General features: G+C 45.0%; 1 long non-coding RNA gene across 2 annotated transcripts in view; it reads left to right on the forward strand.

Annotated features, from left to right (window-relative positions):
- The window catches only part of LOC138715629 (uncharacterized), a 362,085-nt gene that overhangs the window by 249,125 nt on the left and 94,370 nt on the right, over positions 1–18,590 (forward strand). The window lies entirely within an intron of this gene.

Here is an 18,590-nt window from a genome sequence, read left to right on the forward strand (position 1 = left end):
CAGCTAAAAGGGCGGGCCCCTGGTTCGCTTCGTTCTCCTTGTGTAGAAAAATTTCTTTTTTGGAAGGTCAAAATGCCCGATTTTTTTTAATTTTGCCGGTCTCTCCTGTCCCAACGCACGGGGATAGAAAGTTGTCCTTTACACCAGAGATAGAGTTTGAGGAGCTGAATTCAACGCACTCTTCGGCTTTATTGTCACTTCAAGCACTGAGGAATTATGTCGGCTAGAATGTCGGCAGAATAGAGGTTTAAACCCTTCCCATTTTTTTTTCGAAAATCAACTTGTGTTCGCGATTCCCGGTTTGAGGCTATCGTGTAACAAGTAAGTCAAAGGGGAATACAGGACCGTATCCCGTTCCTCGGTAGGGTCATTATTCCCGCAATTAGAGACCGAAATACCATAGGTACCGGAAAAAAAAGTGTAGAAAAAAGTGCGGCGGATTTGCTGGATTTTCACGGTGGTTATTACTGAGGATACCTGGATGCTACAGCTAAAAGGGCGGGCCCCTGGTTCGCTTCGTTCTCCTTGTGTAGAAAAATTTCTTTTTTGGAAGGTCAAAATGCCCGATTTTTGAAATTTTGCCGGTCTCTTCTGTCCAAACGCACGGGGATAGAAAGTTGTCCTTTACACCAGAGATAGAGTTTGAGGAGCTGAATTCAACGCACTCTTCGGCTTTATTGTCACTTCAAGCACTGAGGAATTATGGCGGCTAGAATGTCGGCAGAATAGTGGTTTAAACCCTTCCCAATTTTTTTTCGAAAATCAACTTGTGTTCGCGATTCCCGGTTTGAGGCTATCGTGTAACAAGTAAGTCAAGGGGGAATACAGGACCGTATCCCGTTCCTCGGTAGGGACGTTATTCCCGGAATTAGAGACCGAAATACCTTAGGTACCGGAAAAAAAAGTGTAGAAAAAAGTGCGGCGGATTAGCTGGATTTTCACGGTGGTTATTACTGAGGATACCTGGATGCTACAGCTAAAAGGGCGGGCCCCTGGTTCGCTTCGTTCTCCTTGTGTAGAAAAATTTCTTTTTTGGAAGGTCAAAATGCCCGATTTTTTTAATTTTGCCGGTCTCTCCTGCCCAAACGCACGGGCATAGAAAGTTGTCCTTTACACCAGAGATAGAGTTTGAGGAGCTGAATTCAACGCACTCTTCGGCTTTATTGTCACTTCAAGCACTGAGGAATTATGGCGGCTAGAATGTCGGCAGAATACCCATTTTTTTTTCGAAAATCAACTTGTGTTCGCGATTCCCGGTTTGAGGCTATCGTGTAACAAGTAAGTCAAGGGGGAATACAGGACCGTATCCCGTTCCTCGGTAGGGTCATTATTCCCGGAATTAGAGACCGAAATACCATAGGTACCGGAAAAAAAAGTGTAGAAAAAAGTGCGGCGGATTTGCTGGATTTTCACGGTGGTTATTACTGAGGATACCTGGTTGCTACAGCTAAAAGGGCCGGCCCCTGGTTCGCTTCGTTCTCCTTGTGTAGAAAAATTTCTTTTTTGGAAGGTCAAAATGCCCGATTTTTTTAATTTTGCCGGTCTCTCCTGTCCAAACGCACGGGCATAGAAAGTTGTCCTTTACACCAGAGATAGAGTTTGAGGAGCTGAATTCAACGCACTCTTCGGCTTTATTGTCACTTCAAGCACTGAGGAATTATGGCGGCTAGAATGTCGGCAGAATAGTGGTTTAAACCCTTCCCATTTTTTTTTCGAAAATCAACTTGTGTTCGCGATTCCCGGTTTGAGGCTATCGTGTAACAAGTAAGTCAAGGGGGAATACAGGACCGTATCCCGTTCCTCGGTAGGGTCGTTATTCCCGGAATTAGAGACCGAAATACCTTAGGTACCGGAAAAAAAAGTGTAGAAAAAAGTGCGGCGGATTAGCAGGATTTTCACGGTGGTTATTACTGAGGATACCTGGATGCTACAGCTAAAAGGGCGGGCCCCTGGTTCGCTTCGTTCTCCTTGTGTAGAAAAATTTCTTTTTTGGAAGGTCAAAATGCCCGATTTTTGAAATTTTGCCGGTCTCTCCTGTCCAACCGCACGGGCATAGAAAGTTGTCCTTTACACCAGAGATAGAGTTTGAGGAGCTGAATTCAACGCACTCTTCGGCTTTATTGTCACTTCAAGCACTGAGGAATTATGGCGGCTAGAATGTCGGCAGAATAGTGGTTTAAACCCTTCCCATTTTTTTTTCGAAAATCAACTTGTGTTCGCGATTCCCGGTTTGAGGCTATCGTGTAACAAGTAAGTCAAGGGGGAATACAGGACCGTATCCCGTTCCTCGGAACGGTCGTTATTCCCGGAATTAGAGACCGAAATACCTTAGGTACCGGAAAAAAAGAGCGTGGTGCCGACCACACCACCTCATTCTAGTGCCGAGGTCATGGAAAGCATGGGGCTCTACCTCCATGCCCCCCAAGTGCCTTCATGGCATGTCACGGGGATACCTTTACCTTTTTTTTTACCTTACCGGAAAAAAAAGTGTAGAAAAAAAGTGCGGCGGATTAGCTGGATTTTCACGGTGGTTATTACTGAGGATACCTGGATGCTACAGCTGAAAGGGCGGGCCCCTGGTTCGCTTCGTTCTCCTTGTGTAGAAAAATTTCTTTTTTGGAAGGTCAAAATGCCCGATTTTTGAAATTTTGCCGGTCTCTCCTGTCCAAACGCACGGGGATAGAAAGTTGTCCTTTACACCAGAGATAGAGTTTGAGGAGCTGAATTCAACGCACTCTTCGGCTTTATTGTCACTTCAAGCACTGAGGAATTATGTCGGCTAGAATGTCGGCAGAATAGAGGTTTAAACCCTTCCCATTTTTTTTTTTTCGAAAATCAACTTGTGTTCGCGATTCCCGGTTTGAGACTATCGTGTAACAAGTAAGTCAAGGGGGAATACAGGACCGTATCCCGTTCCTCGGTAGGGACATTATTCCCGGAATTAGAGACCGAAATACCATAGGTACCGGAAAAAAAAGTGTAGAAAAAAGTGCGGCGGATTTGCTGGATTTTCACGGTGGTTATTACTGAGGATACCTGGATGCTACAGCTAAAAGGGCGGGCCCCTGGTTCGCTTCGTTCTCCTTGTGTAGAAAAATTTCTTTTTTGGAAGGTCAAAATGCCCGATTTTTGAAATTTTGCCGGTCTCTCCTGTCCAAACGCACGGGGATAGAAAGTTGTCCTTTACACCAGAGATAGAGTTTGAGGAGCTGAATTCAACGCACTCTTCGGCTTTATTGTCACTTCAAGCACTGAGGAATTATGGCGGCTAGAATGTCGGCAGAATAGTGGTTTAAACCCTTCCCATTTTTTTTTCGAAAATCAACTTGTGTTCGCGATTCCCGGTTTGAGGCTATCGTGTAACAAGTAAGTCAAGGGGGAATACAGGACCGTATCCCGTTCCTCGGTAGGGTCGTTATTCCCGGAATTAGAGACCGAAATACCTTAGGTACCGGAAAAAAAAAAGTGTAGAAAAAAGTGCGGCGGATTAGCTGGATTTTCACGGTGGTTATTCCTGAGGATACCTGGATGCTACAGCTAAAAGGGCGGGCCCCTGGTTCGCTTCGTTCTCCTTGTGTAGAAAAATTTCTTTTTTGGAAGGTCAAAATGCCCGATTTTTTTTAATTTTGCCGGTCTCTCCTGTCCCAACGCACGGGGATAGAAAGTTGTCCTTTACACCAGAGATAGAGTTTGAGGAGCTGAATTCAACGCACTCTTCGGCTTTATTGTCACTTCAAGCACTGAGGAATTATGTCGGCTAGAATGTCGGCAGAATAGAGGTTTAAACCCTTCCCATTTTTTTTTCGAAAATCAACTTGTGTTCGCGATTCCCGGTTTGAGGCTATCGTGTAACAAGTAAGTCAAAGGGGAATACAGGACCGTATCCCGTTCCTCGGTAGGGTCATTATTCCCGCAATTAGAGACCGAAATACCATAGGTACCGGAAAAAAAAGTGTAGAAAAAAGTGCGGCGGATTTGCTGGATTTTCACGGTGGTTATTACTGAGGATACCTGGATGCTACAGCTAAAAGGGCGGGCCCCTGGTTCGCTTCGTTCTCCTTGTGTAGAAAAATTTCTTTTTTGGAAGGTCAAAATGCCCGATTTTTGAAATTTTGCCGGTCTCTTCTGTCCAAACGCACGGGGATAGAAAGTTGTCCTTTACACCAGAGATAGAGTTTGAGGAGCTGAATTCAACGCACTCTTCGGCTTTATTGTCACTTCAAGCACTGAGGAATTATGGCGGCTAGAATGTCGGCAGAATAGTGGTTTAAACCCTTCCCAATTTTTTTTCGAAAATCAACTTGTGTTCGCGATTCCCGGTTTGAGGCTATCGTGTAACAAGTAAGTCAAGGGGGAATACAGGACCGTATCCCGTTCCTCGGTAGGGACGTTATTCCCGGAATTAGAGACCGAAATACCTTAGGTACCGGAAAAAAAAGTGTAGAAAAAAGTGCGGCGGATTAGCTGGATTTTCACGGTGGTTATTACTGAGGATACCTGGATGCTACAGCTAAAAGGGCGGGCCCCTGGTTCGCTTCGTTCTCCTTGTGTAGAAAAATTTCTTTTTTGGAAGGTCAAAATGCCCGATTTTTTTAAATTTGCCGGTCTCTCCTGCCCAAACGCACGGGCATAGAAAGTTGTCCTTTACACCAGAGATAGAGTTTGAGGAGCTGAATTCAACGCACTCTTCGGCTTTATTGTCACTTCAAGCACTGAGGAATTATGGCGGCTAGAATGTCGGCAGAATACCCATTTTTTTTTCGAAAATCAACTTGTGTTCGCGATTCCCGGTTTGAGGCTATCGTGTAACAAGTAAGTCAAGGGGGAATACAGGACCGTATCCCGTTCCTCGGTAGGGTCATTATTCCCGGAATTAGAGACCGAAATACCATAGGTACCGGAAAAAAAAGTGTAGAAAAAAGTGCGGCGGATTTGCTGGATTTTCACGGTGGTTATTACTGAGGATACCTGGTTGCTACAGCTAAAAGGGCCGGCCCCTGGTTCGCTTCGTTCTCCTTGTGTAGAAAAATTTCTTTTTTGGAAGGTCAAAATGCCCGATTTTTTTAATTTTGCCGGTCTCTCCTGTCCAAACGCACGGGCATAGAAAGTTGTCCTTTACACCAGAGATAGAGTTTGAGGAGCTGAATTCAACGCACTCTTCGGCTTTATTGTCACTTCAAGCACTGAGGAATTATGGCGGCTAGAATGTCGGCAGAATAGTGGTTTAAACCCTTCCCATTTTTTTTTCGAAAATCAACTTGTGTTCGCGATTCCCGGTTTGAGGCTATCGTGTAACAAGTAAGTCAAGGGGGAATACAGGACCGTATCCCGTTCCTCGGTAGGGTCGTTATTCCCGGAATTAGAGACCGAAATACCTTAGGTACCGGAAAAAAAAGTGTAGAAAAAAGTGCGGCGGATTAGCAGGATTTTCACGGTGGTTATTACTGAGGATACCTGGATGCTACAGCTAAAAGGGCGGGCCCCTGGTTCGCTTCGTTCTCCTTGTGTAGAAAAATTTCTTTTTTGGAAGGTCAAAATGCCCGATTTTTGAAATTTTGCCGGTCTCTCCTGTCCAACCGCACGGGCATAGAAAGTTGTCCTTTACACCAGAGATAGAGTTTGAGGAGCTGAATTCAACGCTCTCTTCGGCTTTATTGTCACTTCAAGCACTGAGGAATTATGGCGGCTAGAATGTCGGCAGAATAGTGGTTTAAACCCTTCCCATTTTTTTTTCGAAAATCAACTTGTGTTCGCGATTCCCGGTTTGAGGCTATCGTGTAACAAGTAAGTCAAGGGGGAATACAGGACCGTATCCCGTTCCTCGGAACGGTCGTTATTCCCGGAATTAGAGACCGAAATACCTTAGGTACCGGAAAAAAAGAGCGTGGTGCCGACCACACCACCTCATTCTAGTGCCGAGGTCATGGAAAGCATGGGGCTCTACCTCCATGCCCCCCAAGTGCCTTCATGGCATGTCACGGGGATACCTTTACCTTTTTTTTTACCTTACCGGAAAAAAAAGTGTAGAAAAAAGTGCGGCGGATTAGCTGGATTTTCACGGTGGTTATTACTGAGGATACCTGGATGCTACAGCTGAAAGGGCGGGCCCCTGGTTCGCTTCGTTCTCCTTGTGTAGAAAAATTTCTTTTTTGGAAGGTCAAAATGCCCGATTTTTGAAATTTTGCCGGTCTCTCCTGTCCAAACGCACGGGGATAGAAAGTTGTCCTTTACACCAGAGATAGAGTTTGAGGAGCTGAATTCAACGCACTCTTCGGCTTTATTGTCACTTCAAGCACTGAGGAATTATGTCGGCTAGAATGTCGGCAGAATAGAGGTTTAAACCCTTCCCATTTTTTTTTTTCGAAAATCAACTTGTGTTCGCGATTCCCGGTTTGAGACTATCGTGTAACAAGTAAGTCAAGGGGGAATACAGGACCGTATCCCGTTCCTCGGTAGGGTCATTATTCCCGGAATTAGAGACCGAAATACCATAGGTACCGGAAAAAAAAGTGTAGAAAAAAGTGCGGCGGATTTGCTGGATTTTCACGGTGGTTATTACTGAGGATACCTGGATGCTACAGCTAAAAGGGCGGGCCCCTGGTTCGCTTCGTTCTCCTTGTGTAGAAAAATTTCTTTTTTGGAAGGTCAAAATGCCCGATTTTTGAAATTTTGCCGGTCTCTCCTGTCCAAACGCACGGGGATAGAAAGTTGTCCTTTACACCAGAGATAGAGTTTGAGGAGCTGAATTCAACGCACTCTTCGGCTTTATTGTCACTTCCAGCACTGAGGAATTATGGCGGCTAGAATGTCGGCAGAATAGTGGTTTAAACCCTTCCCATTTTTTTTTCGAAAATCAACTTGTGTTCGCGATTCCCGGTTTGAGGCTATCGTGTAACAAGTAAGTCAAGGGGGAATACAGGACCGTATCCCGTTCCTCGGTAGGGTCATTATTCCCGGAATTAGAGACCGAAATACCATAGGTACCGGAAAAAAAAGTGTAGAAAAAAGTGCGGCGGGTTAGCTGGATTTTCACGGTGGTTATTACTGAGGATACCTGGATGCTACAGCTAAAAGGGCGGGCCCCTGGTTCGCTTCGTTCTCCTTGTGTAGAAAAATTTCTTTTTTGGAAGGTCAAAATGCCCGATTTTTGAAATTTTGCCGGTCTCTCCTGTCCAAACGCACGGGGATAGAAAGTTGTCCTTTACACCAGAGATAGAGTTTGAGGAGCTGAATTCAACGCACTCTTCGGCTTTATTGTCACTTCAAGCACTGAGGAATTATGGCGGCTAGAATGTCGGCAGAATAGTGGTTTAAACCCTTCCCATTTTTTTTTTTCGATAATCAACTTGTGTTCGCGATTCCCGGTTTGAGGCTATCGTGTAACAAGTAAGTCAAGGGGGAATACAGGACCGTATCCCGTTCCTCGGTAGGGTCGTTATTCCCGGAATTAGAGACCGAAATACCTTAGGTACCGGAAATAAAAAAGTGTAGAAAAAAGTGCGGCGGATTAGCTGGATTTTCACGGTGGTTATTCCTGAGGATACCTGGATGCTACAGCTAAAAGGGCGGGCCCCTGGTTCGCTTCGTTCTCCTTGTGTAGAAAAATTTCTTTTTTGGAAGGTCAAAATGCCCGATTTTTTTTAATTTTGCCGGTCTCTCCTGTCCCAACGCACGGGGATAGAAAGTTGTCCTTTACACCAGAGATAGAGTTTGAGGAGCTGAATTCAACGCACTCTTCGGCTTTATTGTCACTTCAAGCACTGAGGAATTATGTCGGCTAGAATGTCGGCAGAATAGAGGTTTAAACCCTTCCCATTTTTTTTTCGAAAATCAACTTGTGTTCGCGATTCCCGGTTTGAGGCTATTGTGTAACAAGTAAGTCAAAGGGGAATACAGGACCGTATCCCGTTCCTCGGTAGGGTCATTATTCCCGCAATTAGAGACCGAAATACCATAGGTACCGGAAAAAAAAGTGTAGAAAAAAGTGCGGCGGATTTGCTGGATTTTCACGGTGGTTATTACTGAGGATACCTGGATGCTACAGCTAAAAGGGCGGGCCCCTGGTTCGCTTCGTTCTCCTTGTGTAGAAAAATTTCTTTTTTGGAAGGTCAAAATGCCCGATTTTTGAAATTTTGCCGGTCTCTTCTGTCCAAACGCACGGGGATAGAAAGTTGTCCTTTACACCAGAGATAGAGTTTGAGGAGCTGAATTCAACGCACTCTTCGGCTTTATTGTCACTTCAAGCACTGAGGAATTATGGCGGCTAGAATGTCGGCAATTTTTTTTCGAAAATCAACTTGTGTTCGCGATTCCCGGTTTGAGGCTATCGTGTAACAAGTAAGTCAAGGGGGAATACAGGACCGTATCCCGTTCCTCGGTAGGGACGTTATTCCCGGAATTAGAGACCGAAATACCTTAGGTACCGGAAAAAAAAGTGTAGAAAAAAGTGCGGCGGATTTGCTGGATTTTCACGGTGGTTATTACTGAGGATACCTGGATGCTACAGCTAAAAGGGCGGGCCCCTGGTTCGCTTCGTTCTCCTTGTGTAGAAAAATTTCTTTTTTGGAAGGTCAAAATGCCCGATTTTTGAAATTTTGCCGGTCTCTCCTGTCCAAACGCACGGGGATAGAAAGTTGTCCTTTACACCAGAGATAGCGTTTGAGGAGCTGAATTCAACGCACTCTTCGGCTTTATTGTCACTTCAAGCACTGAGGAATTATGGCGGCTAGAATGTCGGCAGAATACCCATTTTTTTTTCGAAAATCAACTTGTGTTCGCGATTCCCGGTTTGAGGCTATCGTGTAACAAGTAAGTCAAGGGGGAATACAGGACCGTATCCCGTTCCTCGGTAGGGTCGTTATTCCCGGAATTAGAGACCGAAATACCTTAGGTACCGGAAAAAAAAGTGTAGAAAAAAGTGCGGCGGATTAGCTGGATTTTCACGGTGGTTATTACTGAGGATACCTGGATGCTACAGCTGAAAGGGCGGGCCCCTGGTTCGCTTCGTTCTCCTTGTGTAGAAAAATTTCTTTTTTGGAAGGTCAAAATGCCCGATTTTTGAAATTTTGCCGGTCTCTCCTGTCCAAACGCACGGGGATAGAAAGTTGTCCTTTACACCAGAGATAGAGTTTGAGGAGCTGAATTCAACGCACTCTTCGGCTTTATTGTCACTTCAAGCACTGAGGAATTATGGCGGCTAGAATGTCGGCAGAATAGTGGTTTAAACCCTTCCCATTTTTTTTTCGAAAATCAACTTGTGTTCGCGATTCCCGGTTTGAGGCTATCGTGTAACAAGTAAGTCAAGGGGGAATACAGGACCGTATCCCGTTCCTCGGTAGGGTCGTTATTCCCGGAATTAGAGACCGAAATACCTTAGGTACCAGAAAAAAAAGTGTAGAAAAAAGTGCGGCGGATTAGCTGGATTTTCACGGTGGTTATTCCTGAGGATACCTGGATGCTACAGCTAAAATGGCGGGCCCCTGGTTCGCTTCGTTCTCCTTGTGTAGAAAAATTTCTTTTTTGGAAGGTCAAAATGCCCGATTTTTTTAATTTTGCCGGTCTCTCCTGTCCAAACGCACGGGGATAGAAAGTTGTCCTTTACACCAGAGATAGAGTTTGAGGAGCTGAATTCAACGCACTGTTCGGCTTTATTGTCACTTCAAGCACTGAGGAATTATGTCGGCTAGAATGTCGGCAGAATAGATGTTTAAACCCTTCCCATTTTTTTTTCGAAAATCAACTTGTGTTCGCGATTCCCGGTTTGAGGCTATCGTGTAACAAGTAAGTCAAGGGGGAATACAGGACCGTATCCCGTTCCTCGGTAGGGTCATTATTCCCGGAATTAGAGACCGAAATACCATAGGTACAGGAAAAAAAAAGTGTAGAAAAAAGTGCGGCGGATTTGCTGGATTTTCACGGTGGTTATTACTGAGGATACCTGGATGCTACAGCTAAAAGGGCGGGCCCCTGGTTCGCTTCGTTCTCCTTGTGTAGAAAAATTTCTTTTTTGGAAGGTCAAAATGCCCGATTTTTGAAATTTTGCCGGTCTCTCCTGTCCAAACGCACGGGGATAGAAAGTTGTCCTTTACACCAGAGATAGAGTTTGAGGAGCTGAATTCAACGCACTCTTCGGCTTTATTGTCACTTCAAGCACTGAGGAATTATGGCGGCTAGAATGTCGGCAGAATAGTGGTTTAAACCCTTCCCATTTTTTTTTCGAAAATCAACTTGTGTTCGCGATTCCCGGTTTGAGGCTATCGTGTAACAAGTAAGTCAAGGGGGAATACAGGACCGTATCCCGTTCCTCGGTAGGGTCATTATTCCCGGAATTAGAGACCGAAATACCATAGGTACCGGAAAAAAAAGTGTAGAAAAAAGTGCGGCGGATTTGCTGGATTTTCACGGTGGTTATTACTGAGGATACCTGGATGCTACAGCTAAAAGGGCGGGCCCCTGGTTCGCTTCGTTCTCCTTGTGTAGAAAAATTTCTTTTTTGGAAGGTCAAAATGCCCGATTTTTGAAATTTTGCCGGTCTCTCCTGTCCAAACGCACGGGGATAGAAAGTTGTCCTTTACACCAGAGATAGAGTTTGAGGAGCTGAATTCAACGCACTCTTCGGCTTTATTGTCACTTAAAGCACTGAGGAATTATGGCGGCTAGAATGTCGGCAGAATAGTGGTTTAAACCCTTCCCATTTTTTTTTCGAAAATCAACTTGTGTTCGCGATTCCCGGTTTGAGGCTATCGTGTAACAAGTAAGTCAAGGGGGAATACAGGACCGTATCCCGTTCCTCGGTAGGGTCGTTATTCCCGGAATTAGAGACCGAAATACCTTAGGTACCGGAAAAAAAAGTGTAGAAAAAAGTGCGGCGGGTTAGCTGGATTTTCACGGTGGTTATTACTGAGGATACCTGGATGCTACAGCTAAAAGGGCGGGCCCCTGGTTCGCTTCGTTCTCCTTGTGTAGAAAAATTTCTTTTTTGGAAGGTCAAAATGCCCGATTTTTGAAATTTTGCCGGTCTCTCCTGTCCAAACGCACGGGCATAGAAAGTTGTCCTTTACACCAGAGATAGAGTTTGAGGAGCTGAATTCAACGCACTCTTCGGCTTTATTGTCACTTCAAGCACTGAGGAATTATGGCGGCTAGAATGTCGGCAGAAAATCAACTTGTGTTCGCGATTCCCGGTTTGAGGCTATCGTGTAACAAGTAAGTCAAGGGGGAATACAGGACCGTATCCCGTTCCTCGGTAGGGTCATTATTCCCGGAATTAGAGACCGAAATACCATAGGTACCGGAAAAAAAAGTGTAGAAAAAAGTGCGGCGGATTTGCTGGATTTTCACGGTGGTTATTACTGAGGATACCTGGATGCTACAGCTAAAAGTGCGGGCCCCTGGTTCGCTTCGTTCTCCTTGTGTAGAAAAATTTCTTTTTTGGAAGGTCAAAATGCCCGATTTTTGAAATTTTGCCGGTCTCTCCTGTCCAAACGCACGGGGATAGAAAGTTGTCCTTTACACCAGAGATAGAGTTTGAGGAGCTGAATTCAACGCACTCTTCGGCTTTATTGTCACTTCAAGCACTGAGGAATTATGGCGGCTAGAATGTCGGCAGAATAGTGGTTTAAACCCTTCCCAATTTTTTTTCGAAAATCAACTTGTGTTCGCGATTCCCGGTTTGAGGCTATCGTGTAACAAGTAAGTCAAGGGGGAATACAGGACCGTATCCCGTTCCTCGGTAGGGTCGTTATTCCCGGAATTAGAGACCGAAATACCTTAGGTACCGGAAAAAAAAGTGTAGAAAAAAGTGCGGCGGATTAGCTGGATTTTCACGGTGGTTATTACTGAGGATACCTGGATGCTACAGCTAAAAGGGCGGGCCCCTGGTTCGCTTCGTTCTCCTTGTGTAGAAAAATTTCTTTTTTGGAAGGTCAAAATGCCCGATTTTTGAAATTTTGCCGGTCTCTCCTGTCCAAACGCACGGGGATAGAAAGTTGTCCTTTACACCAGAGATAGAGTTTGAAGAGCTGAATTCAACGCACTCTTCGGCTTTATTGTCACTTCAAGCACTGAGGAATTATGGCGGCTAGAATGTCGGCAGAATAGTGGTTTAAACCCTTCCCATTTTTTTTTCGAAAATCAACTTGTGTTCGCGATTCCCGGTTTGAGGCTATCGTGTAACAAGTAAGTCAAGGGGGAATACAGGACCGTATCCCGTTCCTCGGTAGGGTCATTATTCCCGGAATTAGAGACCGAAATACCATAGGTACCGGAAAAAAAAGTGTAGAAAAAAGTGCGGCGGATTTGCTGGATTTTCACGGTGGTTATTACTGAGGATACCTGGATGCTACAGCTAAAAGGGCGGGCCCCTGGTTCGCTTCGTTCTCCTTGTGTAGAAAAATTTCTTTTTTGGAAGGTCAAAATGCCCGATTTTTCAAATTTTGCCGGTCTCTCCTGTCCAAACGCACGGGGATAGAAAGTTGTCCTTTACACCAGAGATAGAGTGTGAGGAGCTGAATTCAACGCACTCTTCGGCTTTATTGTCACTTCAAGCACTGAGGAATTATGGCGGCTAGAATGTCGGCAGAATAGTGGTTTAAACCCTTCCCATTTTTTTTTTTCGAAAATCAACTTGTGTTCGCGATTCCCGGTTTGAGGCTATCGTGTAACAAGTAAGTCAAGGGGGAATACAGGACCGTATCCCGTTCCTCGGTAGGGTCGTTATTCCCGGAATTAGAGACCGAAATACCTTAGGTACCGGAAAAAAAAAGTGTAGAAAAAAGTGCGGCGGATTAGCTGGATTTTCACGGTGGTTATTACTGAGGATACCTGGATGCTACAGCTAAAAGGGCGGGCCCCTGGTTCGCTTCGTTCTCCTTGTGTAGAAAAATTTCTTTTTTGGAAGGTCAAAATGCCCGATTTTTGAAATTTTGCCGGTCTCTCCTGTCCAAACGCACGGGGATAGAAAGTTGTCCTTTACACCAGAGATAGAGTTTGAGGAGCTGAATTCAACGCACTCTTCGGCTTTATTGTCACTTCAAGCACTGAGGAATTATGGCGGCTAGAATGTCGGCAGAAAATCAACTTGTGTTCGCGATTCCCGGTTTGAGGCTATCGTGTAACAAGTAAGTCAAGGGGGAATACAGGACCGTATCCCGTTCCTCGGTAGGGTCGTTATTCCCGGAATTAGAGACCGAAATACCTTATGTACCGGAAAAAAAAGTGTAGAAAAAAGTGCGGCGGGTTAGCTGGATTTTCACGGTGGTTATTACTGAGGATACCTGGATGCTACAGCTAAAAGGGCGGGCCCCTGGTTCGCTTCGTTCTCCTTGTGTAGAAAAATTTCTTTTTTGGAAGGTCAAAATGCCCGATTTTTTTAATTTTGCCGGTCTCTCCTGTCCAAACGCACGGGGATAGAAAGTTGTCCTTTACACCAGAGATAGAGTTTGAGGAGCTGAATTCAACGCACTCTTCGGCTTTATTGTCACTTCAAGCACTGAGGAATTATGTCGGCTAGAATGTCGGCAGAATAGAGGTTTAAACCCTTCCCATTTTTTTTTCGAAAATCAACTTGTGTTCGCGATTCCCGGTTTGAGGCTATCGTGTAACAAGTAAGTCAAGGGGGAATACAGGACCGTATCCCGTTCCTCGGTAGGGTCATTATTCCCGGAATTAGAGACCGAAATACCATAGGTACCGGAAAAAAAAGTGTAGAAAAAATGCGGCGGATTTGCTGGATTTTCACGGTGGTTATTACTGAGGATACCTCGATGCTACAGCTAAAAGGGCGAGCCCCTGGTTCGCTTCGTTCTCCTTGTGTAGAAAAATTTCTTTTTTGGAAGGTCAAAATGCCCGATTTTTGAAATTTTGCCGGTCTCTCCTGTCCAAACGCACGGGGATAGAAAGTTGTCCTTTACACCAGAGATAGAGTTTGAGGAGCTGAATTCAACGCACTCTTCGGCTTTATTGTCACTTCAAGCACTGAGGAATTATGGCGGCTAGAATGTCGGCAGAATTTTTTTTCGAAAATCAACTTGTGTTCGCGATTCCCGGTTTGAGGCTATCGTGTAACAAGTAAGTCAAGGGGGAATACAGGACCGTATCCCGTTCCTCGGTAGGGTCGTTATTCCCGGAATTAGAGACCGAAATACCTTAGGTACCGGAAAAAAAAGTGTAGAAAAAAGTGCGGCGGATTAGCTGGATTTTCACGGTGGTTATTACTGAGGATACCTGGATGCTACAGCTAAAAGGGCGGGCCCCTGGTTCGCTTCGTTCTCCTTGTGTAGAAAAATTTCTTTTTTGGAAGGTCAAAATGCCCGATTTTTGAAATTTTGCCGGTCTCTCCTGTCCAAACGCACGGGGATAGAAAGTTGTCCTTTACACCAGAGATAGAGTTTGAAGAGCTGAATTCAACGCACTCTTCGGCTTTATTGTCACTTCAAGCACTGAGGAATTATGGCGGCTAGAATGTCGGCATTTTTTTTTTCGAAAATCAACTTGTGTTCGCGATTCCCGGTTTGAGGCTATCGTGTAACAAGTAAGTCAAGGGGGAATACAGGACCGTATCCCGTTCCTCGGTAGGGTCGTTATTCCCGGAATTAGAGACCGAAATACCTTAGGTACCGGAAAAAAAAAAGTGTAGAAAAAAGTGCGGCGGATTAGCTGGATTTTCACGGTGGTTATTATTGAGGATACCTGGATGCTACAGCTGAATGGGCGGGCCCCTAGTTCGCTTCGTTCTCCTTGTGTAGAAAAATTTCTTTTTTGGAAGGTCAAAATGCCCGATTTTTTTAATTTTGCCGGTCTCTCCTGTCCAAACGCACGGGGATAGAAAGTTGTCCTTTACACCAGAGATAGAGTTTGAGGAGCTGAATTCAACACACTCTTCGGCTTTATTGTCACTTCAAGCACTGAGGAATTATGTCGGCTAGAATGTCGGCAGAATAGAGGTTTAAACCCTTCCCATTTTTTTTTCGAAAATCAACTTGTGTTCGCGATTCCCGGTTTGAGGCTATCGTGTAACAAGTAAGTCAAGGGGGAATACAGGACCGTATCCCGTTCCTCGGTAGGGTCATTATTCCCGGAATTAGAGACCGAAATACCATAGGTACCGGAAAAAAAAGTGTAGAAAAAAGTGCGGCGGATTTGCTGGATTTTCACGGTGGTTATTACTGAGGATACCTGGATGCTACAGCTAAAAGGGCGGGCCCCTGGTTCGCTTCGTTCTCCTTGTGTAGAAAAATTTCTTTTTTGGAAGGTCAAAATGCCCGATTTTTTAAATTTTGCCGGTCTCTCCTGTCCAAACGCACGGGGATAGAAAGTTGTCCTTTACACCAGAGATAGAGTTTGAGGAGCTGAATTCAACGCACTCTTCGGCTTTATTGTCACTTCAAGCACGGAAGAATTATGGCGGCTAGAATGTCGGCAGAATAGTGGTTTAAACCCTTCCCAATTTTTTTTCGAAAATCAACTTGTGTTCGCGATTCCCGGTTTGAGGCTATCGTGTAACAAGTACGTCAAGGGGGAATACAGGACCGTATCCCGTTCCTCGGTAGGGTCATTATTCCCGGAATTAGAGACCGAAATACCTTAGGTACCGGAAAAAAAAGTGTAGAAAAAAGTGCGGCGGATTTGCTGGATTTTCACGGTGGTTATTACTGAGGATACCTGGATGCTACAGCTAAAAGGGCGGGCCCCTGGTTCGCTTCGTTCTCCTTGTGTAGAAAAATTTCTTTTTTGGAAGGTCAAAATGCCCGATTTTTGAAATTTGCCGGTCTCTCCTGTCCAAACGCACGGGGATAGAAAGTTGTCCTTTACACCAGAGATAGAGTTTGAGGAGCTGAATTCAACGCACTCTTCGGCTTTATTGTCACTTCAAGCACTGAGGAATTATGGCGGCTAGAATGTCGGCAGAATAGTGGTTTAAATTACCCTTCCCATTTTTTTTTTCGAAGATCAACTTGTGTTCGCGATTCCCGGTTTGAGGCTATCGTGTAACAAGTAAGTCAAGGGGGAATACAGGACCGTATCCCGTTCCTCGGTAGGGTCGTTATTCCCGGAATTAGAGACCGAAATACCTTAGGTACCGGAAAAAAAAGTGTAGAAAAAAGTGCGGCGGATTTGCTGGATTTTCACGGTGGTTATTACTGAGGATACCTGGATGCTACAGCTAAAAGGGCGGGCCCCTGATTCGCTTCGTTCTCCTTGTGTAGAAAAATTTCTTTTTTGGAAGGTCAAAATGCCCGATTTTTGAAATTTTGCCGGTCTCTCCTGTCCAAACGCACGGGGATAGAAAGTTGTCCTTTACACCAGAGATAGAGTTTGAGGAGCTGAATTCAACGCACTCTTCGGCTTTATTGTCACTTCAAGCACTGAGGAATTATGGCGGCTAGAATGTCGGCAGAATAGTGGTTTAAACCCTTCCCATTTTTTTTTCGAATATCAACTTGTGTTCGCGATTCCCGGGTTGAGGCTATCGTGTAACAAGTAAGTCAAGGGGGAATACAGGACCGTATCCCGTTCCTCGGTAGGGTCGTTATTCCCGGAATTAGAGACCGAAATACCTTAGGTACCGGAAAATAAAGTGTAGAAAAAAGTGCGGCGGATTAGCTGGATTTTCACGGTGGTTATTCCTGAGGATACCTGGATGCTAGAGCTAAAATGGCTGGCCCCTGGTTCGCTTCGTTCTCCTTGTGTAGAAAAATTTCTTTTTTGGAAGGTCAAAATGCCCGATTTTTTTAATTTTGCCGGTCTCTCCTGTCCAAACGCACGGGGATAGAAAGTTGTCCTTTACACCAGAGATAGAGTTTGAGGAGCTGAATTCAACGCACTCTTCGGCTTTATTGTCACTTCAAGCACTGAGGAATTATGTCGGCTAGAATGTCGGCATTTTTTTTTTCGAAAATCAACTTTTGTTCGCGATTCCCGGTTTGAGGCTATCGTGTAACAAGTAAGTCAAGGGGGAATACAGGACCGTATCCCGTTCCTCGGTAGGGTCGTTATTCCCGGAATTAGAGACCGAAATACCTTAGGTACCGGAAAAAAAAAGTGTAGAAAAAAGTGCGGCGGATTAGCTGGATTTTCACGGTGGTTATTACTGAGGATACCTGGATGCTACAGCTGAAAGGGCGGGCCCCTGGTTCGCTTCGTTCTCCTTGTGTAGAAAAATTTCTTTTTTGGAAGGTCAAAATGCCCGATTTTTTTAATTTTGCCGGTCTCTCCTGTCCAAACGCACGGGGATAGAAAGTTGTCCTTTACACCAGAGATAGAGTTTGAGGAGCTGAATTCAACGCACTCTTCGGCTTTATTGTCACTTCAAGCACTGAGGAATTATGTCGGCTAGAATGTCGGCAGAATAGAGGTTTAAACCCTTCCCATTTTTTTTTCGAAAATCAACTTGTGTTCGCGAGTCCCGGTTTGAGGCTATCGTGTAACAAGTAAGTCAAGGGGGAATACAGGACCGTATCCCGTTCCTCGGTAGGGTCATTATTCCCGGAATTAGAGACCGAAATACCATAGGTACCGGAAAAAAAAGTGTAGAATAAAGTGCGGCGGATTTGCTGGATTTTCACGGTGGTTATTACTGAGGATACCTGGATGCTACAGCTAAAAGGGCGGGCCCCTGGTTCGCTTCGTTCTCCTTGTGTAGAAAAATTTCTTTTTTGGAAGGTCAAAATGCCCGATTTTTTAAATTTTGCCGGTCTCTCCTGTCCAAACGCACGGGGATAGAAAGTTGTCCTTTACACCAGAGATAGAGTTTGAGGAGCTGAATTCAACGCACTCTTCGGCTTTATTGTCACTTCAAGCACGGAAGAATTATGGCGGCTAGAATGTCGGCAGAATAGTGGTTTAAACCCTTCCCAATTTTTTTTCGAAAATCAACTTGTGTTCGCGATTCCCGGTTTGAGGCTATCGTGTAACAAGTAAGTCAAGGGGGAATACAGGACCGTATCCCGTTCCTCGGTAGGGTCGTTATTCCCGGAATTAGAGACCGAAATACCTTAGGTACCGGAAAAAAAAGTGTAGAAAAAAGTGCGGCGGATTAGCTGGATTTTCACGGTGGTTATTACTGAGGATACCTGGATGCTACAGCTAAAAGGGCGGGCCCCTGGTTCGCTTCGTTCTCCTTGTGTAGAAAAATTTCTTTTTTGGAAGGTCAAAATGCCCGATTTTTGAAATTTTGCCGGTCTCTCCTGTCCAAACGCACGGGGATAGAAAGTTGTCCTTTACACCAGAGATAGAGTTTGAGGAGCTGAATTCAACGCACTCTTCGGCTTTATTGTCACTTCAAGCACTGAGGAATTATGGCGGCTAGAATGTCGGCAGAATAGTGGTTTAAACCCTTCCCATTTTTTTTTTCGAAGATCAACTTGTGTTCGCGATTCCCGGTTTGAGGCTATCGTGTAACAAGTAAGTCAAGGGGGAATACAGGACCGTATCCCGTTCCTCGGTAGGGTCGTTATTCCCGGAATTAGAGACCGAAATACCTTAGGTACCGGAAAAAAAAGTGTAGAAAAAAGTGCGGCGGATTTGCTGGATTTTCACGGTGGTTATTACTGAGGATACCTGGATGCTACAGCTAAAAGGGCGGGCCCCTG

Source organism: Periplaneta americana, chromosome 15, assembly GCF_040183065.1.
Source record: "Periplaneta americana isolate PAMFEO1 chromosome 15, P.americana_PAMFEO1_priV1, whole genome shotgun sequence".
NCBI classification, from domain to species: Eukaryota; Metazoa; Arthropoda; class Insecta; order Blattodea; family Blattidae; genus Periplaneta; species Periplaneta americana.